This window comes from Pinus tabuliformis, chromosome 1_1 (genome assembly GCF_031772625.1).
Source record: "Pinus tabuliformis cultivar Carrire ecotype Pingquan chromosome 1_1, CPIR1, whole genome shotgun sequence".
Classification (NCBI taxonomy): Eukaryota; Viridiplantae; Streptophyta; class Pinopsida; order Pinales; family Pinaceae; genus Pinus; species Pinus tabuliformis.
In genome coordinates, this window is record NC_142297.1 from 809160370 (window position 1) to 809184994 (window position 24625).

Sequence of the window (24625 nt, forward strand, 5' to 3'; positions counted from 1 at the left end):
AGTATGCACAGTCTGAGCATGGTGGACCTCCTCCTCCTCTTGTTATACAAAACCCTGTAAAAACTGAAGTGAAACCACAAATGTCCTCTATTGCATCTATTCCTGAAGGATCACCAAGTCATTCATATGATCTTACTTCTGATCCAAAATTCATGCATATGTTATCAAATATGATTGCACAAACTCTTCAGTCTCCGCATTCAAATATTGTTCCTCCTAGAACAATTAATATGCAATCATCATTCCAAATTCCATAATTTCCACAACCATCTGTATGTAATCATCCTCATTGTCCTCCTAGCTTTTTTCAGCAAACTCCTAGTCTTCCAAAACCCCATGAAAAAGAAGAACAGGATAAAGACAGAAGAAGAATAAACATGATTCGTTTTGTTCCAAGTTCTGGAAATCAAACACAGGTATATACAAAGTGTACTCCTTTTTCAGCTCATGAAGAAATTTTGCTTCAATCAGTAGGAAAATTTGCTACAAAAGGCTTACGATATCCAGAAGAAATCCCCAGCTACAGATTGGATCCTAGGAATAAGATTCCTAGTAAAATACAGCGTCCTTCTGATGAAGAAATCATTCAATTTCTTAAGACATACAAAGGAATAAGTCCTTATGATCCCTCAAATGAATTGTATAAGAAAATGTTTCACTGGGATCTGTGTACTCATCAGCAAGAGTATAGATACTGTGAAGAAATGAAAACCTATTCAAAGAAAGATAGGTCAACAATCAACAAAGTCAACAATAAAAATTGGAAAGCTTGGATGGAACAGAATAACCAATGGATTTCTTTTTATGAATTTTATTATCCAAGTACAAATGAAGTAGAAATGGCTTTGGTCAAAAAGTTCAAGAATCTATCTTGTGAAGATATAAAAACAAAGATTAAGGAAAATCCAGTTGAAATTCTTGGACCTCTTATCATCCCTCACATAGATGATAAATATAAAAATATGTTGCAAAAATCAAATGTTCTGAAACATTTATAGTCTGTTAAGATGAAAGGGCAGCTTTTGTTAGAACACATCTATCAAACCCTTAGAGTGAATATGATGCAAGGGTCAGCCTTAGAGACAGAAGTGCCACAACACAAATGCGAATTAATAGATGGCACTATTCCTAGCACTGAGACAACAATTCCTCCTTGGAAAAATATTGTTATCAGACAAGATGATAACATTTTTAAGTTACTTCCACTTCAGTCTGACCAGTCTCATCTTTTAGACAGGGAATCGGTTGCAGCAACAAATTGGACAAATCTTGCTCTAGATAGTTTGATTAAACATCTATAAAGAAATCATCAATATGCAACCAGAGAAAATAACATGCTCCAAGAAATAATTGATAAAATTCTTCAAAAGGTAGATTTTACCAGAGATCAATTACTAGATGGAATAAAAACTCTTGGATCAAATGATTTGCATATTGCTAAAACTATTGATGTTTTAGAAAAAGGGATTAATGATAATTCCAAATGGATTGGCAAAGTACATTCAGTAGCAGATAAGAATCAGGATATGATGACAAGCTTAAAAACGTCACTTGAAGTAGTAAAGAAACAAGTTTGGGTTGTCTCTACTTCTGTTGAAAGTCTGAAAAAGAAAAACACTCCTGATCCTACTTTTAAAGCTACTAAATATTTTTCAGCTCCTTAAGATCAATTGCCTTTCCATGTTGTTCCTACTACTCTTCAATCAAAAATGAAGAATCCTGGTGATATCATTTTTCCTAAACCAGAAACTACCTTTGTCTATGCTCCTATGGCTAATCCTGGCATGTTTTCCAGTCTAAACTCTTCAAGCCCTGGACATAAAATGACAGTTTCTGAGTGGTTGAAATCAGGAGATGATCCTGATAAGCCTTCCAGTTCTGATACAATACTCAACAAATTTGAAGTAGCGCCCTCTGCTCCTCCTACTCTAGAAGATTTAGAGCTTCTTGTGAATAATTTTTCTCCTGATAAAGAAACTTTTCAGATAGCAAAAGACATTCCTGATCTGATTTCATTTTCTGATGAAGAAGAACCCAAAGATACAACTGTACATAAAGTTACTGATAGAAGTTCTTGGAATTCTTCTTGGTCACCTACTCCTGATAAAAGAGATGTCATGAAATCAGAATATCATAAAGATTGGTCTGCTTCTTCCACATATTCATGGAATATTGACAATTGCTCTGAAGCAGAAATATTGTCTACATTGAGTTCCATGCTGGTTTGCTACCGCACATCTTTAGCAGGTGACATTTCTCCAATAAATGCAACCAGGAAAATCATTAGTGGATTCGAAGGACTCCTTGATTCTTGGCTTAAAGCAGAAATTCATTATGATCCTATCCTCATTCCTTCTTGGGAAACATCTGTGGTAATGAACCCAGATAATACTACATATATGGATCCACAGACTTCATTACCTGTGAATAACATGATTGGTTGCCTAATGCATGGCATTCTTGTCAATTTTTGTGGTTATCCTCAGATCAATAATGAACTTGCTGCAGTCACACTTACATCCATGAAGCTTACTAATATGCAGCATTTTGATGAATATTTTATGGAATATCTCCATCGTCTGCATACTCTTTCTTCTGACATGATTCTAGATCCCAAATGGAAAGAAATCTTCATTGCTTTTTTACCAAATTGGGTAACTACTACCATTTTGAATAAGCTTCCTGGAAAGATTGGTGCCTATAAATTTGGTGTTATAAGACAAGCTATTAAGGTTGTCATTGTTGAACTCTGCTCTCAGATGAAAGTTGCTCGAGCTGCCACCAGCTCCACTAAACCACATGGCTATCAACAACTATGTAAACAGTGGCATTTACATGGCTCTAAAAGTTTAGGGGGATATGATCGTCGTCGCTCTAAAAAGAAAGCTTACTCCAAGCAAACTTTTAGATCCGCAAAAAACAAAAAGATCATTCATAGAAGGCCTCCTAGAGAATACAAAAAAACACACCAGTTTCATCAAAGGCCAAAACAGAAGCAAATATTTTGCTTCCATTGCAATGAAAAAGGACATATTGCTCCAAATTGTCCAAAACTTAAAAAAGACAAACAACAATCTGGGAAGAATAAACAATTTAGCTATAAGAATAAATCTGGCAAGGTAAATATTATTGATCTCCCTTCCAGCTATGAAGAATTAACAGATTCAGAAAATTATTATGATCTAAATGACCAGATACATGTTGTTTATGAAGAAGATTCTGAAGTTGAATATTGCAAAGATCCACACTGTAATAAATGTTTTCAAGAACTCTGTGAATGCAGTGATCCTGACATTTGCAAATGCAGTCAGGATGTTCAGACCACTATCAAATGAAAGCTTAGATCATGATGAGCTTTCTAGAAATTATTTTAAACAAATGGTTAATGTTGATGATCCAAAACTCAAAGAAATGTATAAAGGATTGTTGATGACCTATCTTCAACAGTCCAAGTCACAGCAATATCAAGAACAGCAAAAGTCACAAGTAAATCATCAACATAGCTATATTCCTTCTGCAACCTTATTTTCAGTTGATGGTCTAACAAGACAATTCAGACAACAAACAATTGAAGATGATCTTCCTCAAACACTTTCTGCAATTAGTCAAGCTATCAAAGATCTCAGAAAAGAAGTCAGAGAGAATAGAAGGCTATGCATTGAAGCACATCAGGGGCATAATATACATTCTTTACATGCACAACCCACATGATCCTGATAAAAAGAAAATGGCAAATTTCGTCCTCTGTGTAGCAGTCCTTCCATGTCTTCTTCCCTCCTTGGGTGACTATATTGATATTGGTCGCGGGGAGGCCATCATCGGTCTGAGGTTCAACATTCACCAAGTTGGCCCCCCGCTGCCTGGTTCTCTCTTCCCACTTCGCAATGAGCTCTGGGTAGTCCTCCGTCGCATGGGTGTTAATTTTGCACTATGAACACCAGGGTCTCCTCGGGAGTGGGCATTCTCTAGTGACATGTCCTTCCTGGTCGCAGTTGTAACACCTCAAGGGCCCTCTTCCTCCTGTTCTTCCTTCGCGTCCATTTCCTCCTCGCCCTCCTCGACTTGCTTCGTTGACCCTGAACGTGGATCTGTCTAGTCTTTCTGCTAGAGCGTCCAATGCTCGACACTGATTGGTGTGATGAGTTGTCGATGCGCAGAACTCACAGTAGTTGTTATTGGGGACATTAGAGTATTTTTTCAGAATTGGGCACATCCACGGTAGGTGTCCATATGCCCTATAGATCTCGCAGAAGTCTTGATTATTCCTTCCTAGGAAGGGTCCTTGCGCTCCAACTACCACAACCCCTGTGGTGGGTGGGGCCCCTGACGACCCTACCACCCCCGGGTGATTAATTCCCCGCAACCGTGGGCATTCTGTCGCAACATGCCCCTCCACCATGCAGTGGGTGCACCAAACATTGGGCCTGGCTAGACATACGGGTTGGAGATCCCTCAGCTTCTCGGTCAAGTTTGTGATCTGGCTTTGCAAGCCTATGATCACCGGATCTTGCAGACTTGTGCCTCCCCGGTATTCATGGGGGTATCCTGCCATAGCTTCTATACAGGATGCTTGCTCCAACGCATCCTACAGGGTTCCTATCTTCTGTTGTGTCAGCGATGTTCTGGTCAAAGGCAAGAGTGCCTTGATAAACCAATCCCGTTGGTGATTTGGGTCCAGGGTGTAACTCAACTTGGTGATGGCATCCTTAAACCTTTGCATGAGCTCCCAAGCCGTCTCACCCTCCCTCTGCTTAATTTCCCACAACTCTGATAACCCCTGCTGGTCTATCTGTGGTACCTTGAATTCCTGCACGAATCCCCTCTTAATATCATCTATTATGGGATTCTGGTTCTGCTCTGCCCACTTTATGAACCAACGTAGAGCCCTTTCTCTTAGCGTGGTCTGGAATTCCACCACCCGGACGTTATCTGGAGTTTGAAGGGCCCTCCAAATGGCTTCACAGAGGTACCAGTGCTGCTCCACATCCTCGTTTCCCCTTCCTGCAAATTCCAGATATCTAGTAAACGACCCCGCCATACTGCTCTGAGTATGGGCTAACAACACAAAACCTTTGCTTCCTGACTGTTGGGATCCCTATAGTCCTAAGTTACTACTATAGCTGGTTCTTGCGTTACTTCCGATGTTGAAACCGGCCCTGTATCTCTCTTGCGCACTATATACTCGCGCTGCCTTGGCTAAGCTAACAACAAATTCCTCTGGATTGTGATAAGGTACCAAGGGAAGGTTGGGGAAAACACCACTTATGTCTTGGGGTTGGTGCTGCTGAATTTTGATAGATGCTTCTTCCTCATCGAACAACCTCCTCATCACATCACCCACATTGTCTTCATCTCTTTCCTCATGCCAATATGGTTTATGATCTTGCGATCCTCCTTCCGCAACCTGCAGGGAAGGTCCTCCTTTAGTTCCCTGTTGTGATCCTCCTTCCGCAACCTGTAGGGAAGGTCCTCCTTCAGTTCCCTGTTGCGATCCTCCTTCCACAACCTGTAGGGAACGTCCTTCTTCATTTCCTCAGCTCCTACATCCCTCTTTCCCGCACTCAGGTTGCCTAGCACCTTCTTCTCCTTCCTCTTCAACTCGGGGTTTTCCCATCACCACTCCTACTTGGTGGGGCCCCCTCCTTCTCTTCCCTAGAGCCTGAGTCGCTCTCACCTGCCACTTGTCTGCTAGTAGTGCCCTCCTTCATGCTCTAACATCCCTAGCTCTCCTCAATCCTTCCACATCCATCCCCTCAGCAGCATCCCTATCCCTCAATAGGCAGCATTTCCCCCTCTAAGTCCTTCCCCCAGTACTGGGGTTTTACGCTTCCATCCCGGTAGTGGGTAGAGGCAGCAGTCCTTCTTCTACCATAAACATCTTAATCCACGTCAGGACTTCCCTTATCAACTCCCCTCTCAGTCTAGAGCCGAACACAGCCTCCGCCTTTGAGAAATACTAGTAGCTCTCCGCAACAAACTCGACTACGTACCCTTCCACCATAGTCTTCACCCAGAAATCGACTGCTCTAGTCCGATCGTTATCCAACTATTGTAGCAGTGCAATATCGGACGGAGTCCAATGGTAGTGAGTTATCGCCGATCCACCTGACTGACTCTATCACTTCAGCTCCCTCAACCAATGTTACAAGTCCTCGGGGAACTTACACCAGAAAATTTCACACTGGTCATTGATGACATCGGCATATAAAATCCCTTCACTTACTTTGTCGATCAATTGATTCCTGCAAGCAGCTCGCTCTGCCACAAACTGATCTACTTTATGATTCCACCAATCTCTGATTTCTCTTTTAAATATCCTTGACACCATAGTCTGAACCAGTTCTCGCAACTTCGGGTCCCAGCAACGGAACCATTTGTTGGCTCGAAAGAGTCATCAGGGGAAAGACCCTGGGTTCAGGTGCAAGGGGCCAACAATAGTCTGTTGTAGTCTAGGATGATGCCAGCATTTTCACCTTACCCCAAGGGGCAAGGAGTCTCACCCGAGGTGTGCTGCGACCAAAAGGGAGAAGGGTTCAGCATGGAGTCGAGGAAGTATCAATCGAGTGCATTTGATCACATATATATAACCATTATACATAAAATAGAGATAGCAGCATCCTTGAGACAATCTATGAATTAACATCTACATGCAATTGGTAAGCCATTCAAAATTTTAATAGACACATTAAGCACGAGGCCCAAATACATCAAAAGTCGCAACCAACATCGGCTATGTCTTATATTAAACTTAACATGAAAGATTACAACATGATCCGACATTCGCCATAAACATTACAGAAAGTACCTGGCTCAGTCCTGCGGGTTTAGATTGGTTCCACAACTAAGTCCCTCGGACCCCGGCACTCTGTCATTCAGCCACCGCAACTAGGTATCTCTTCCGCTGCTCTCGACTCAACCGACTCCTTCCACTCACTATTCTAACAACAACCTTCTTCCTTTCTGGTCTTCCCCCTTTATATCCTTCTATGCCTGCCTAGACTACTAGTTCTTGCTCGGCTGTTCTCCCCCTTGTCTGCTTCTGCACCTTCCCGCCTCATCGGCTTCCTTTGCCTTCCCCTATCACTTTGCTGCCACTCCTCCGCAACTGTCCGTTCCGCCACCCAACTGTTACTGCCATCAGTTACTTTCCCACCCTTCGGTCAGTCAAAACTGGTCAAAACCTTTCAAAATTAAACAAAGGACCCAACACAAATAAACAATTTTTATGGGAAAATCCTAACAGAAAAAACTTTTAAAAATAGCATTTTTAATGAATTTTATGTTAAAAAATAATAATAATCACAGGGTTTTTACAACAAAAAAAAACTATTCACATAAAAATTACAGTGAAAATCAGATACTACAAATATTAAACATATAACAACAATAATCAAATGTTCATTCTTCTCATAAAATCTCAAAGTCCAAACATTACAAATAAAACTAATGAAGATCTCTCAAAATTGAGTTTGATTTGCAATCATAACTTAAATTTCATCAACAATATCATATAATCCATGTTCATCGTCTTCTACAACTTCATTATTTTCTTCTTCCACAATATTTCCTGCTTGAGTTTCCTCATTTTCCTCGTCTACTAGATCTTTCATGTCTGCAAATATCCCAAAGTGTCATTTTCCAATCATTCCATATAGTGGTGGTTCTGGTTCATTTGTTTTTTTTGCCACACGTAATTCATTAAAATATCATTTCCTCAAACCAACTTCTTGAATTTCATCTAGAAGAAATTGAAGAGCATTAACTCTTTATTGAATAAAATTGCATTGTAGAGGGTCTCTTTCAATCGCAATGCAATTTTTCCCTTTTTGTAGGCAACATGCTAGTGTTGTACCTAATCATCAAGCACAAAAACAATAAGTAAATTAGTATAAACACATAAAAACAAAAAACAAAAAAATATTAAAATTCAATTTCATATAATAAAACTTACCTAAACCTGAAAATAAATCCAAAACCAAATCTCCTTCATTTGAACATAAATCTATAAGATAGTTAATCAATGTTTGTGTTTTTTTATAAATGTTAACTATCTCCCCTCTTGCATCCCTATCCTCATATGTTAACTTTTTTACGACAGCATCATGAACTAGTACTTGGCTATGAATCTTTCCATCTACTTGGTTCAGAAGAATGGACTTATAGTTCTCATCTTTTTCCCAACATTCAACATGGATGAACTCACAATCACTTGTAATTGGCTAATCTTTGGAAGAAATAAGATTTGACTTTTCCCTGTAACATGACATAGTAAAAGTTCAATCCACTTGTACATACAAAAAAATACATTAATCAAACATACAATTTCAATGTCTTACCATGTAAGGTGCATCCTTGAGTTTGATTTTCCCTCGAAACTTGTTAATAACATTGCAAATTGTGTGTCTAAATGAAATGTCACAAATCTCTATAGTGGTGATGTTGTGACTTCTTAAAAGCCCATAACACTTTATTAAAAGCTTGATAAGTGTAAGGCTCAATATCATATTCAATGTTTGGGAAATTGAAACCATGAGAAATGTCTGCAATAACTAGGGCATATTCCATTTTAGGTATGAGTTTTGCAATGTCTTCACAATCACCTTGTATTATTTGATATTGGATAGTCACTAGCCCATTCCAAATGAAATGAGTAAGAGTAGGATCAAGTTCAACATTCCTAAGATGCTGCTTTCTCATCCTTTCCAACTGTATTTTTTCAATGAAACTTTTGAAAGTATTTGGTACTCCATTCGCATCTTTCTTCGACATATTTAATGAAATAAATATATAAGTAATATAATAAAATAAAAATTATATGAATAAAATAAATGCAAAAATCAACATACCTTTTTGAATGCAAGATAAAAAAATTTAAGTGTTTTTGTAGAACTTGATTCTGGGTAGTTGAGTACAACATCATTCCAACTCTCTTCATTCAGCATTTTAACCATATGTTCTTGTATTTTCATATAAATCTTATGACTGAATAAATAAAGTAAAAATTGTTAATATAATGTGATATATAACAAATAATACCAACAACAATATGTTATATTTAAAAGACAATTATAATCTAAGAAAAAATAAAAGTAATTGAACAAACTTACTTTTGAAATTCCGAGCACATTTTCTCCAATGGCAATTCACCTGACTTCACACGACATAATATTGATTTGACTAGTTTTTCATATTTCACACCTTGCATTGTTCTCCAAGGTGTGATAGTCATATCATCTGGAAGTTGCTTCATTTCAGGACCTATCTTACTATTGGTACATATTATGGGTTTAGACCTTTTAACCTTCTGATTTTTTATGCCAATATTCTTCCACAATTCGAAAATGTCATCAATCAATTCCCATATCTCCCCTGTTCTAAATTCCAACTAGAAAATGTTATCTATGCCTCTGAATAGTTCTGAATTTAATTTACCACCTTTTGATTAGATTGTATCATCAATTTGATAACCCGTTTCCATACAACATTCCTTCCGAAAGCTTAAACTGACATTAAGCTTATCCCCACCACATTTTTCTAAAAACTCATTTTGAATAAATCTAACCCTTTGAACGAAATTCATAGACATTTTATACTCATTATCTACATTATGATCACATGCCAATAACTTTTCCTCTGTTTCTGTTAAACCACCGTAAATGATGCATTTCATTGTTTCAAAAAGATAGTTTCCAAGATATTCCTCAATCAATTGTTTTTTGGCCTCTGCTGAATGGTTCCCTCCAATTACATAATATCTGTAGTCAAAACATCGTGTCCTATCAAATGCCTCCTTATTGGGAACTTGATTTGGATCAACAAGAATCACATAAGGCACCACATGTGCATATGGATTGTACCTGAACAATGTTTTCAAATTATGGACATGTAGGTGATGTGCCTTTCTAATTTGATATTGAGATTGTCCTTCATCTGACCTATAGAATTGGGTGACATTAAGCTCAAATATTTTGCCACCATTAATTAATTTATTCTTCCTCATGTGATTCTGAATGGAATTTTGTTTTGTTTTCATAATGTCATCCTCTAAATCAGCACCTGGTGTTATGATTTTTTTGTTGCCTTTAGAACTTTCACTTTGTCTTCACCGTTGCTTATGGTTTTAACAAATTCGACAATTTTTTATTTCTTTTTCTTCCTAGTTGAGATTTCTTCTTCTACAGAAATAATCTCCTCATCATCAAGTGGAAGAGCGACATCCATGGGCATTTTTCTTTTTAGTGTTTTATCTCTTTTCTCCTTTTCAACAACAGTTCTAACCTCCTCCTCACTAATGGAAACATATTTTTGAGCTTCAGTGTGAGCTACAACTGCCACATCTTCAAAAGAAACATGTTTACCTTTGTTAGATTGACCCACCGTATGGATTCTTTGTTGATCCCCTGCATGTACCATTGTAGTGTTATGGATTGTTGATTTTTGCCTTATTCTCTTTTCTTGCTCTGACCCTATATGGAAATTGCTTATGACATTCATAATATTTGGTTCCATATAATAAATACCCTCCAACATTGAAAGACTTTCAGCAAAATCCTATCAAAGAAAATAAAATATGTCAATCATCAACCATTTATAAATAATTTAATGATCATTACAATAATACATTACACATAAATATAAATAAGCATACTTACAATGTTATTTGATATGTTAGATGAGATTTCTTCACACAATGGTGTAGATTCTTGATCTGCATCATACTTGTACTTTCTGAGATGATATCTAAAATTCTCACGTGACTTGGGTAATTTTGCAAGAACATAAACAATGTTTGAATTTGGCACCAAACATATGTCTCGTACTCTGCCTATCACCTCATATGGTTCACCCAAATAAATCATACCACAGTATAGATAGAGATGTCTAGTATCATCAGATTCAACATCTTGAATATGCCATGTACACTCTGTTTTATTTATTTCTCATGAATTCATCCATTCAAAAACAATCTTTGATACACTTAATGGGTTAGTTGGTCGGCTTTTACTTCTGGTATGTTCGACAATATAGTCTTCAAAATGTATCCACTTGCAATTTAGATGATAGAATCATTGCCTTTGTTCCATACATATTCACAGAGACGTTCCTTGATGCCATATTCCTAAGAAATATATATATATATATAACGCCATATATATTACTTCAAAATTAAAAACAATAAAATAAAAAATTTCACACTATAATTGTTATTTAAATATAAAAATAAGTTAAATTATACATAATTTTTAAAAAAAGTTATAAAATTTATATCTACAGATTTATAAAGAATTTATTATATATATAATTTATTTCTATATTTTTGAAATTAAAAAAAAAAAAAAACAAACAAACAAAAACAAAAACAAAAAAACAATTTTATATTATTTATATCTACATTTTTATAAAAATATAATTACATATTAAATTTTAAATTATTAAAATCAAAAACCCATATATATATAAAATATTGAAAAAATGTTATAATTAAATTTTCAATTATTAAATCAACAAATTATATATATATATATATAAACAAAATATTATATATTAAATTTTAAATTATTAAAAAATAACCAATTATATATATAAAAAAAACAAAAACTTTTTATCTAGATATTCAATTGAAAAATAATAAAATCAACAATAATGTATATAAAAAATTTATATATAATTTTTTTTATTATATTTAAATTTTTAAAAAAATGTATTAATAAAATTGTATTAAAAATTATATATATATATATATATATATATATATATTTTTAATGAAATTATTTTAAAATTTCATAATTATAATTTTATTAAAATTTTAATTTTAGTTTTATATTTTTTTTAAACATATTAAAAAAAAAATTGAATTTTTTTTTAAAACATAATATATTAAATTAAAAACAAAAATTAATTTAATTGGTTTAATTTAATATATATATATATATATATATATATATATATATATATATTAATTTACAAAAATTAAATCACTTTAAAAAAAATTAAAGTTGCTTTTTGTTTTAATTTTTCGAAAGAAAACGCATATGGAGCAGTATCTTCATGTCGGCTCAAAAGATGGGTGTTCTCAATACCCTTGCTACTCGGGCCCTAAGGATCTCGGACAAGAAGAGTTTTGAGAAAGAAAAATCCCATCTGCTTGATGTCTTTGTTGAGAATGGTTATAGTAGATACATGGGTCAGAAGGCTTTCCTTAAAGCTGCCAAGAATTCTCTGACTAAAAGGGAACCGAAGGAACGAATTCCAGGTGTCCATCTTCCGTATGTTCAGGGGACCACTGATAAGATTGGAAGGATTCTCAGGATGCATAGTGTCCCTGTGACCTTTAGGCCCCTGAACACCATTCGTATGTCCCTCAGATCAGTGAAGGATCCTATCGACCCTAAAGATATGAAAGGTGTATATATTATCCCCTGTTCCTGTGGGACCCCCTATATTGGGGAGACTAGTCGCTCCATTAATCAAAGGATTAGTGAGCACGCAGCGGACCTTAAGCATAGGAGAGCTAAGTCTTCCGCTTTAGCTGAACATGCTGAGAAAACCAATCATCATGTTTGTATTGAGGAGGCTAGTGTTATTGCTAAGGTTTCGCACTTCCATCATCGGAAATTTAGGGAAGCACTTGAGATTGAAAAGAGGCCAAGCAATCTCAATAGAGAGGATGGTTGGAAAATCAGTAGGTGTTGGGTCCCAACACTCTCTTCCTAGTCGTTTTTCCTGCCCTTTTTTTTTTTAACCATCTACTTTCTTAATTAATGTATTATTATTATTATAACCATCTACTTTATTATTATTATTATTTTTATTTTTTTTTAACTTGACATTTTTTTTAATTTTTTTTTAAACTTTTATCTTAAATTAATATTATTTTTCTCGTTATTATTTATTTATTTATTTATTATTATTATTATTTTTAAGTACCTTTTATAACCATCTACTTTCTTAATTTCTTTCTTTCTTTCTTTCTTTCTTTCTTTTTTTTTTTTTTTTTATCTTCCTTCCTTTTTATTTTTAATTTTCTCATTCCTTTATATTTATTAATTCTAACTAACTTGTTTCTTAACAACCTACTAATATTACTTTATATATTTATATATACATATAATTTATTCATATATTATAAGAAAGGTCCTTGATGTAACTAATTTCCATTTAAATACTAGATAACTTATAATTTTAATTATTTAATAGTTCCTTTTTAAATAACTATTAACACCAAGTAAAATTATTTTATATATTTTATATATATTTTAAGGGATTGGTCATTGAATATAACTAATTTCCATTAAATTATTAAAAATTTTGACCCAGTCCAAAAAGTCAAAATTAGCCATTGGTCAAGTTAGCCGTTGGAGGCTCTGCTCAAACTATTTAACATGCTAAGCTAGATCTATTTCTTCAACTTTTCCTAACGATGAACCACACTGGTTGGTTCGAAACATGTTGACAAATGGTATTTCATGTGATTTTCGCTAAAAAATCTCTCATAAACTTGATATGGATCACAGAAGCCTCAACTCTACAAAAAAATTATAAATTTTTTTGTTTTAATTTTTTATTAATTTATTTTTTCTATTAATTAAAAATTTTATTTAAAAAAAAAAATTTGGGCTCGCCCTTAGGTCGCTCGCCGGGGTGCCGACCAGGCGGAGGGGAGCTGCAGAATCCGCCTGCGGCCCTTTGGCTGCTAGTGGGGGCCTGGGCGAGCGGATGGGAGCTGCACGCAGCCCCCTCTGACTGTGCAGGCCCCCAGCCAATGGCCAAAAAGCTACAGGCCGATTCCCACCTCCGCCCTCCCAGTGGCCAAAGGGCTGGGCCAATTTTTATTTTTATTTTTTAATAACAAATAAATAAATTATAATTTAAAACAAAAATAAAAACAATTAAAAAACGAATTTAAATTTTTAAATAAAAATAACAAATATAAAATTTTAATTATAATTATTAATAAATGAAAAATTAAAATAAAAAACCAATTTTTTTAGAAAATTATAACTATAAAATAATAATAATAGTAGTAATTATAAAATAAAAATTCTCATTTTAAATAAACAAAAATAAAATTAAAATAAAACAATTAATTAAAATTAAAATTTATGTTAAAAAAAATTGAAATAACAGTAAAACAAATAATTATAAAAATAAAATTATAATTTTAAGTTATAAAAAATAAAAAACAAACAAACAAATCAACAAGTTGTTTTTTTATAATATTAAATAAAAACATATATATCTAAATAAATAAATAAATAAATAAATAAATATATATATATATATATATATTATTTTTTAATAATTAAAAAAACATTTAAGAAATAAATTTATATAAAAAAAAAAAAAAACCAAAACAAAACAAAAAACAAAATTCTAAATATTTGTTTTTTAAATTTAATTTTAATTAAAATTTTCTAATATTTTCAAAAATATATATTTTAATTTAAAAAAAAAATACAAATAAAATAAGAATTATTGAATTGAGGCTTCTGTGATCCATAATATTTGTAAGAAGAGTTTCAGCGTAAATCACATGTAGACAACCTTTGTCGACGCGTTTCGAACCAACTAGTGTGGTTCATCGTCAAGACAAGTTGAGGAGTCAGATCATAGGTGCGAGTTAAATAGGGAGAGTAGCTCTTCCAAACAGCTAGGTGTGACCATTAACGGCTATAAAAACGGCTAAATTATATAATAATATTTAATGATCATTGTGGGTCTGTTCGTAATAAATAACTCAATAATTTATATAATATATTAAATAATAGAATCATGTAATATTTCATTTTTATTTTTAAAAATTCAAAATTTAATTATTTAAGTTCAAAGTCAATCAAGGTTGAGTAGAGAAGTCTCCATAACATTTTATTAAAATTTTTATTTTTATTTTTATTTTTATTATTATTTATTTTTAATTTTTTTGTTTTTTATTTATTTTTTTAATGTATTTAAAAAAAATCAAAGTCAAGTAAAAGGGTAATTTACTCTTTTTTTGGAAATAATAAAAATAATTTATTAATTCTATTTAATAATTTTCATTATTTCCAAAAAAAAAATGTAAATTACCCTTTTACTTGACCTTGATTTTTTTTAAATATATTAAAATAAATAAATAAATAAATAATAAAAAAGAGTAAATTACCCTTTTACTTAAAATAAAAATGAAATATTACATGATTCTATTATTTAATATATTACATAAATTATTGAGTTATTTATTAAGAACAGACCCACAATGATCATTAAATATTATTTTATAATTTAACCATTTTTATAGCCGTTAATGGTCACACCTAGCCGCGCTGCTCTCCCTATTTATCTCGTAGCTATGAGATCTGACTCCTCAACTTGTCCTGAGGATGAACCACACTAATTGGTTTGAAACGCGTCGACAAAGGTTGTCTACATGTGATTTACCCTGAAACTCTTCTTACAAAAATAAGAATTAAAAAAAAATAATAATAATATTAATAGTGTATAATAAATATAATTTTAATTAAAAAAATAAAAAACAAAAAAATTAAATGTATTTTTTTCTAAGTGAACAAATTTTTATTTTTTTTTTGTTTCTATGCAATAATTTTAATGCTCCCCAAACAAAATTACAAACAAACAAACAAACAAAAACACGCATTTGTCCTTTCAAAAGTCTAAAAATTTTAAAATTTTCTTAATTTTTCTCCCAAAAATCCTACAAATTTTGATTTTTTTTACTTTTTGTCCCTATAAAAAAATGAAAAAAGAGAGGTTTTTATATCGTTTTTCCTGTAAAAACACAAAATTTCCCCAAATTCATCTATAAATAGTCGAGATAGAAACAAAACTAACCTTTAAAATGCGTAAAACTCTCGTTGAATGTATAACGACCAGTGAATGTGCTATCTATGACAATGCAGCTTCTTCGTAAAATCTCTCTAAACTTTTTAGCAAGACCAAAAAGACTTGATGTGATGTGATGTGATGAATAGAAGCGATGAATTTTATTTTATAGCGATGATTGTGGGAATGATTGATTTATCTTTTCTTGAATGTGGGTTACACTTAATATTAAAATAAAATAATTTATAGTTAATATTATAGCTTTAGGTTAGTTTACATTTATTATGGGATAAAAAAATATATTAAATATAAAAATTAATTTACTTACGTATGTTAAATAATTTAAATAGAAAAAATATTTTGAGTTTCTATTAATATTTTGAATAGAAACTAAGGTGAAATTTTCCAAAACCAAAAGTTTAGTAATATGTTTTCAAGTAAATTATAGATGAAAATTTTAGAGGGAAAATTTTAAAACGAAATATTTTGAGGGAAAATGTTTAGTGAAAGTTTTTGGGGGCAAATTCTAGAGGGAAAATTTTCGGCGAAATTTTTTTTGTGAGAGAGGAGGGAGAAGGGTCGGGGGATTTAGAGGGAAATTCTCAATCTTTAAGTTATATATTGTCATTGGGAGAGAGTGCATTTGTATCATTCGACATCTTCTGGTTGAAGGTCATGGATTCTTTTGATAGTGGAGTTTTTTTTTCTTCAACATCTTCGTCATGCAACAACTCTATTCATTTTGATAAATGTAATAGGAATTCTTTCACTATGAATAGAGAGACAAATTTTCCACTTGATCTTAATGCCAAAGATGATGAGAGAAACATTGATGAAAGGCAGCAAAAAAAAATTTCATGTGAATAGAGTCAATTTTTCCACTTCCTCCTAATCCTAAAGATTATGAGAGCACCATTGATGAAGGGGGAGATGAATAATTTCCAGAATCAAAGTTTCCACATAGCCATAATCCTAAGGATTATGAGAGCGGCACCGATGAAGAATTTCCTGAGTCAAAGTTTCCACTTCCTCCTAATCCTAAGGATTATGAGAGCAGCGTTGATGAAGGGGGGGATGAAAAATTTGCATATTCAAAATTTCCACATAGTCCTAATCCTAAAGACTATGAGAACAACACTGATGAAGGGGGGATGAAGAATTTCCAGAGTGAAAGTTTCCACATATTCTTAATCCTATGGATTATGAGAGCACCACTGATGAAGGGGGGATGAAGAATAATTTGCATAGTCAAAGTTTCCACATATTCCTAATCCCAAGGATTATGAAAGCACCACTGATGAAGGGGAGGGCGAGGATGAACAATTTCCAGTAAATATAGATTCAAAGTTTCCACTTAGTCCTAATCCTAAGGATTATGAGAGCACCACTGACGCAGGGGAGGATGAAGAATATCCATTAAATATAAATTCAAAGTTTCCACTTGTTCCTAATCCCAAGGATTATGAAACCACCATTGATGAAGGGGAAGATGAAGAATTTCGTGCAAATGATAATTTTACAATGAATAGAGAGTCGTATTTTCCACTTAGTCATAATCCTAAGGATTATGCGAGCACAGGTGATGAAGGGGAGGGTGAAGAGTTTCTTGCAAACAATAATTTTAGAGGCACAAATGTCAATAATGCATTTTCTATAAGTGAGTGTTTCAAAGGTAGTTGTGGTGATGATGAATTGATTCCTCCAAGGAAGGTTTTCAAAAGCAGGGATGAAGATAGAGAAGAATTTCGTCTGAGTCAATATTTCAAAAGCGTAGATGTTGGTAGCGAATAATTTCCTTCATGTGAGGATGGTAATGAATATTTTCCAAGTAATGATGGTGATTAATTTCTATCTATCTTCGTCAATATAATATTCCTCCTACTGATGATGAAAATGTTTTTGCGAATAATAATGAAATGGGGGAGACGTTGCAAGAAAATATTGTATCTAGGAGTAGGAGCAGGCCTTTTCATATCAATCCAAAATATTTCAGTTATACAAGAGATATTATAGAATATCTCACAAGTAGAAGTCCTATCAGTGATCTGATTTCAAGTGAATATTGTCGAAAAGATTGCTTGAAACATATGGATTTCAAGTTGCTATGGAGCAAAGGAAGAAATATTTATCAATGAATAAAAGCATGCAAAATTTATTTTTAGTGGGTTGCATGCAATCTACATTGGCAAGTTATGATTATCATATTGGGAATGTATTGATATGTAGAAAGGCTTTCAAAATGTTGCATTCCACTAGTAATTTTCGTTCGTCAAGAATCCAAAACAGACTGGAAAAAGACCCTACATATTATTTAGAAGTACGTTATAAAAGAGAGGTTGAACCATCAATAATTACTACAATGTCATGGATGAAAGACTTCTTTTCAAAGCATGGAGAGTGTATGCCAAATAAAGACACAATACATATTCCAGATAATTTCTCAAGACGAAAAATCTACAACTTATATAGAGAATATGCAGAAGGTGCTGAAGGAGATGGTAATTTTATCACATATTCATATTTTACAAGGATATGAAGGAATGAATTCAACAACGTTCGTATTCCTAAGAAGACAAGGATGGGGATTTGCAGTACATGTGCTTCTATTAAATCAAAAAGAGATAAATTTCAAGGGGAAGAAATACGTATGCATTCATAACATTAATTTTAAAAACTGGATAGTTATTAACTATGAAAATATATTTATTAATAGATTTCTTTTATTTTATGTGTAGATTCCATTGTCAAAGTAGTTCAAGAGCATCGCAATCAGCAAACAAGTGAAAAATAAAAATTGTATAAACATAGAAAAAGGCGTTATGATAATCCAGATAAATATTTGGGTTTGATAATTGATGACATGGACCAAAAGAAAACAATTTTGCCACATTTTGTCCGCACACCAAAAAATCTACAAGAAGAAAATTTTATTCAGTTTCACTTGGTTGGCTATATGGTCTTTAATGGGAAGATGTTGCTAAGGGTTTACTTCACAGCGCCAAATATTCATAATGATGCAAATCTTACCATAACTATAATCCATGATGTGTTTTCTCATTGGTCTGGTATTCTTCCTGAAGTTTTTTATTTGCAGTTGGACAACACAAGCCATGAAAATAAAAATCAAGTTCTTTTTGGATATCTAAACATGCTTGTTCAATTGGGAATTTTTAAAAAGGGAAAGGTTGGTTTCCTTCTTGTTTGGCACACCCATGATCATATTGATTAGATGTTTAGTCGTTTTTTCAGTGACATTGAGGAGGAAGAATGTTGGGAGCCTTCCATCATTAATTTAATGTATTAAGAAAGCATATATTCCAGAGCCGAGTTTTCATGTGTTGGAGGAAACTATTGACATGCGAAGGTTTATTTTGGGATCGCATGGTGAGGATAAATGCATTGAACAACTTAATGACATCAACTTCCAGCATCAATTTCGTATCAAAAAATTGATGGCAAAACACTTATATCGGGCAAGAAGTATTCAACTGTTGCAGAATGGGGGTCGTCGTTACGTTTAGCATTTTTGAAGTTCATTCCAGATCATCCAATATTTGCATCAAAAATAATATTATTACAATCAGTGGTTGAAATCAATAATGAATGAAGGCATAAGAGAGAGATAAATTATTATGAATGTCTTGAAGAAATAAAAAAATGTATTAGAGATACATATGACTACTTTGATGTTGCTAATTCAGTTTGGTGGGACTCTTTTTTCAAGGATCAAAGTGATATCATCTCAATATCAAGAAAGAATATACACTTTTGAAGACTCCATTTATTTGGCCTCAAAATATGCCAAATGAACATGAGGAAAGACACATTGTTGAACAACAACAAACTCAAGGCATTATTAATTCTCAACAAGAAGAGGAATGAAAAATATATATTGGTTCTAGAAGATCGTGTGCACAACATGAAGCCATGGAAGAACTTTACAGGGGATTTGTGCAGGATGTTAAGGAGGGTTGCATGATAGCAGTATTATCAGATGGAGATCCACTTGGCTATCCATTTTGGGTTGCGAAGGTTATAAAAGTCACCGCACACACCTATTAAAATTGGAGGATTTTGACATACTTGTCTATGACTTTAATTTAAAAAAGAGAGGAACTCTTCGCTTCAAGACCATACATATTTTGAAAAAGGTGCTACTAGAAGAAACAGTGTTGAGATGGGAGTCTGCTGAACCTAGTCATAGATCTAGAAGACTTTTGAAACCTGAAACGGTGGGCATGCATGTTGACTCAGATGGGGCTCTAGTTGATGAGAGAAGAATATGGGTCATCTTCATCTGCATTCAGTGATTCATTTGACGATGTAGATTCTGATTTTGAATAAATGTCTAAGACATTTTATGTAAATGAAGTTTGCATACTTGAAATAAATAATTTGACTTCCATGATCTCACATGAATTTATGAATCATTTCTATGTTTATTAGATTTAATGTTTTAATTAAAAGAAATTCATGTCTTTAGAGATGTTTGCATGGTGACTTGAAATAAATATTTTTGACTTCCATATAATCTTACATGAATTTATGGATCATTTCTATGTTGTTTGGATTATATGCTTTAGTGTATGTGATATTCAATCTAGGAAAGTTGATATTTTGATTAAAAACAAATAAATATTAGAAATTAATGTTGATTTTTTAAATTATATAGTGATATTGTCATGATATTATTTATTGTTATCATTTGTTATAAGATAGTTTTAAAATTGTTGAAATTTTAATGCCTCCTTAAAAAGAACACTTCATTTAGATGGTCGATTTTTAGGATTTTCTTACAATAGGATAAGTTGTCTTAGGCTAAAATTTGAAAATAGTTATAGTTTTATCCTTTGAAATAAAAATTACTCTTGGAATAATGAATCTTTCATTTACTTGTTCATTTTTAAAAATTGTTTTAGTCATATCATTTGTTCATAATTTCATGGTTGAAATGTGTTACAAACTGAAGGCTTAATTACAAGGTTGGAAATTTGTCAAAATGTTAAGGTGTTTCTAAATTACGATATTTTATCTTTAATGCTATGGTTGAAAAAAATTACAATTTCAAAGTTTTTTAGAGTCAAGATATTTTATCTTTAACTCCATTGCTAAAAATTACTCTTGGAATAATGAACCTTTCATTTACTTGTTCGTTTTTAAAAATTGTTTTAGTCATATAATTTGTCGATAATTTCATGGTTGAAATGTGTTACAAACTGAAGGTTTTTAATTACAAGGTTGAAAATTTGTCAAAATGTTAAGGTGTTTCTGAATTATGATATTTTATCTTTAATGCTATGGTTGAAAAAATTACAATTTCAAGGTTTTTTAGAGTCAATGTATTTTATCTTTAACAACATGGATGGAAATAGTTGGAATTATCAAGATTCGAGACATGATATTTTATCTTTAACATCATGTCCGAGAATTCTTGGAATGTTACAGTTTTTCAAAGTCCGGATATTTTATCTTTAACTCCATTGCTAAAAATTACTCTTGGAATAATGAATCTTTCATTTACTTGTTCATTTTTAAAAATTGTTTTAGTCATATAATTTGTACATAATTTAATAGTTGAAATGTATTACAAACTGAAGGTTTTTAATTACAAGGTTGAACATTTGTCAAAATGTTAAGGTGTTTCTGAATTATGATATTTTATCTTCTTTTTTTTCTAAGTAAAGACTATTCTATTAGGATTAAAAAGAGAAAAAATATTTACAAAGAGGTTTGAACCTCTGAGGGGGCCTTAGCCTGCCCTCTGTCAAAGAACCATTGTAGGTAGCTTTTTGCCTTCTGTTTACAAAACTGTTAATCATGGCCTCAACGCTACACAGAATTATATGGACCAAGACTAAACAGAGCTAAACGCTCCAGAGTGAGCTGCCCTATTACAAAAAAACTGTTCTTTACCAGAATTACAAAAAGGGAAATCCAAAATTGTACCCTAGAGAATGAACAAATTCAAATTGTTGGAATCAGAAGCCATACACACTGAAAATGACCCACGAGATCCAGAAAACCAAAACGGACTTACTGTCCTGTAGCTGAAACCAAAGGTAGTTAAACTTGCCGTGGCGCATTCGTTGCATTTTCATTAACCTGAGTAGGGGAGCTTGCCCAGGTTACCATCACCTCATCTTCAGGTTCCATCAAGTTGCCTTCAGCAGGAGGCACAAGGTGCAGTACACTACCAAAGAGGCGCGTCGGCTCGCAAACAATGGTTTGTTCCTGAGGAGAGTCCATCAGAGGGCAAGAAGCCTCTTGTTGACCTTCTTCGTTCACCGCAGCAGCAACATTGAGGACAGCACCATCCAAGCTACTCTGAGAAGCCCTGGAATTCTGAGAGAGCGACTGTTCCTTGGAAATTTCATTGGAGATAGTGAGGTCATCTTCTTCCTCCGAAAAGATGACAGTAATTATAGCTGAGATGAGCGGTCTGTTAAGTCTGCTTTTGAACTTAAACCTTGAAGTATGAAGTGAACTGTTTAGGGAGGGTCCTGAATTGTCTGAGGGCGAAGAGGAAGGTGAAACAGTAGCTAACAGGGATACACGACGAGGCGCAGAGCTACCACGCCCTCCAGATCCTCCACGGGATCCCGAATTGCTCCCTCGCCTTGGAATACCCCAGCGACGGGCCATGACAGAATACAGCAGCGGAATGAGGATAATAAAGGACTGTGTGTGAGGGAGAAGCAACGCACAGGCCAATTGAAACCAGAATGTAAACCAGACCTTTGAATGAAGGACCCAGAAACCCAGCACACACAAGCTAGACTCGGCTTCAAGAAAATGCCCAACGGCGACTGAGAGAGCCCAATACCTAACCCAGACACTTTTAACAAGGATAAAAACCAAATCGCTTACCGAAATGAACCAGAGGACTGACTTAAGATACCAGACGTAAATGGAGAAAACAAACTTAATGCACCCGACGCTTTCTGAGAGAGGCAAAACGGTATACCTGAAGCCGATCAAATGGGACCAAGGAGGCTTCCAAATACGCTGTGTAGCACTAAGACTCTGCGACCATGACCACCAGAGGAGACCTCTACTAGAAGAAACCAGAAACACTACATTGATTCCTGAAAAGACCAGAACAAATGAACCCAGGAGAATGCACGCCATCCTGATAACATCCGTCTGCGTACCTCGAGCTCGGACCTCCATTAATGCGGATTAATTATCTGCCACGAACCGCCTTACTCCTCTTAATTACTCACTAGATGCCGACTCCGCGTGCTCTGGCATTAACACCTCCTAAGGACACCCACATCCGGGTTATGATATTTTATCTTTAATGGTATGGTCGAAAACAATTACAATTTCAAAGTTTTAGAGTCAAGACATTTTATCTTTAACAACATGGATGGAAATAGTTGTAATTATTAAGATTCGAGACATGATATTTTTATCTTTAATATCATGTCCAAGAATTGTTGGAATTTTATACTTTTTCAAACTCTGGATATTTTCTCTTTAACTCCATTGCTAAAAAATGTCAAAATTATAACCCGATTTTTTTTTTGTTATTCCAGAATAAACAATTTTTTTAAAGATTTTTTTTAATCCATTTTTCTAAAAAAAATGGTTTTTACTTCCATTTAAAAAGCATGTTGAAAATTTACCCTAAAAAAACATCGTTCTGGAATAAACACTTTTCAATTTTGGGTTGTTTTTTCATGTTTTTTTTTTCAGGTTTTTGGGCTCGAGTACCCGTTTTGAGGTAATAATTCCCATTTCATCCGTAACTATGTTTCAATAGACATTTCCCTTATTTTGTTATGAGTATGTTGTAACAGCTACAACCACCTTCCAGAATTTTGCCTTAGTTTCATTTTGGACCCTCCCTACTGTTATAGACATATTTGGGCACTGCAACCCCAATCTTATATGTCGATAAACCAAGGGCTCTTTAACCCCTAGAAGTGTTGTTTCATACCCTAAAGGATCATGGTCAACTGATTAAATCATTCCCCAAAAGTTCCACCTGAAAAAGCACTCAGAACTAGCCAAAACTGGACCATACTGACTGCTCCACTGTCAAGGTGCGATGCATACTGACTCCTACACTAACCAGGTGCGATGCATATTGAAGAGGCCTTCTGTGGGGTGCGATGAGCGAGAATAAACAAATGTCCGAGAGAGTTTGCTAAGTGGATGCTCATGGAATCTTCTAGAAACTTCTCCTATGACACTTGCCTCTTTGAATCCACCCAGGGATGAATAAGAGATCTAAGAAATCTCCAAGTGGAACCAAGAACAACAAGTGGAATGACACTAATCAAAAACCCAAAGATGACTCACATCCTTGCAGACATCTATAAATGGATCCCTCATCTGAGAGATCTGGAGGCTGGAATTTTGTAATTTGTAAGGAAGTGTTGATAGTTTGTCTTTGAGAAGGAGCATTGTACTGTTGGGTGATCTTACTTTTCATGAGGTGAAGAGAGTTTTGATGTTGGGAGGATGATGCTAGATCAGACAGCTGGGTTGTAATTCTCCCTTCTATTTTAATAAAGTTATTTGAGTTTTCCTCCATACAATTGTGTATTTGTGAATGTTGTTATTTGTAAATTCCATTGTATGTTTATTGTATTTCTGATTCTGCAATGCTTATGATATAATAGATCGAGATGCTTTGATAGTTCTTTGTCACTGAGTTTCTACAGGTACTCTCCAAGCGAGACAAGTACGGAGAGGAGTTGCAAGCTCTGTCAAGGGGGAGAGAGATCAAGCAAGGAGTTAAGCGTAAGATCCAGGTTGGTTCCTTTGCCTCTCTCTTATCTATCATACAGAGGAAATC

At 33.9% G+C, this 24625-nt stretch overlaps 1 long non-coding RNA gene across 5 annotated transcripts in view; it reads right to left on the minus strand.

Moving 5' to 3' along the window:
* Positions 1–7454: 7454 nt before the first annotated feature.
* LOC149216490 (uncharacterized) overlaps positions 7455–24625 on the minus strand; it is a 157449-nt gene continuing 140278 nt past the window's right edge. For 3 of the 5 annotated variants that reach the window (XR_016250568.1, XR_016250564.1, XR_016250563.1), the window contains one exon: positions 7455–7852. This is a non-coding gene — a long non-coding RNA (uncharacterized LOC149216490). The remainder of the gene's footprint in view (positions 7853–24625) is intronic. The other 2 variants (XR_016250566.1, XR_016250565.1) reach the window with 1 other exon arrangement.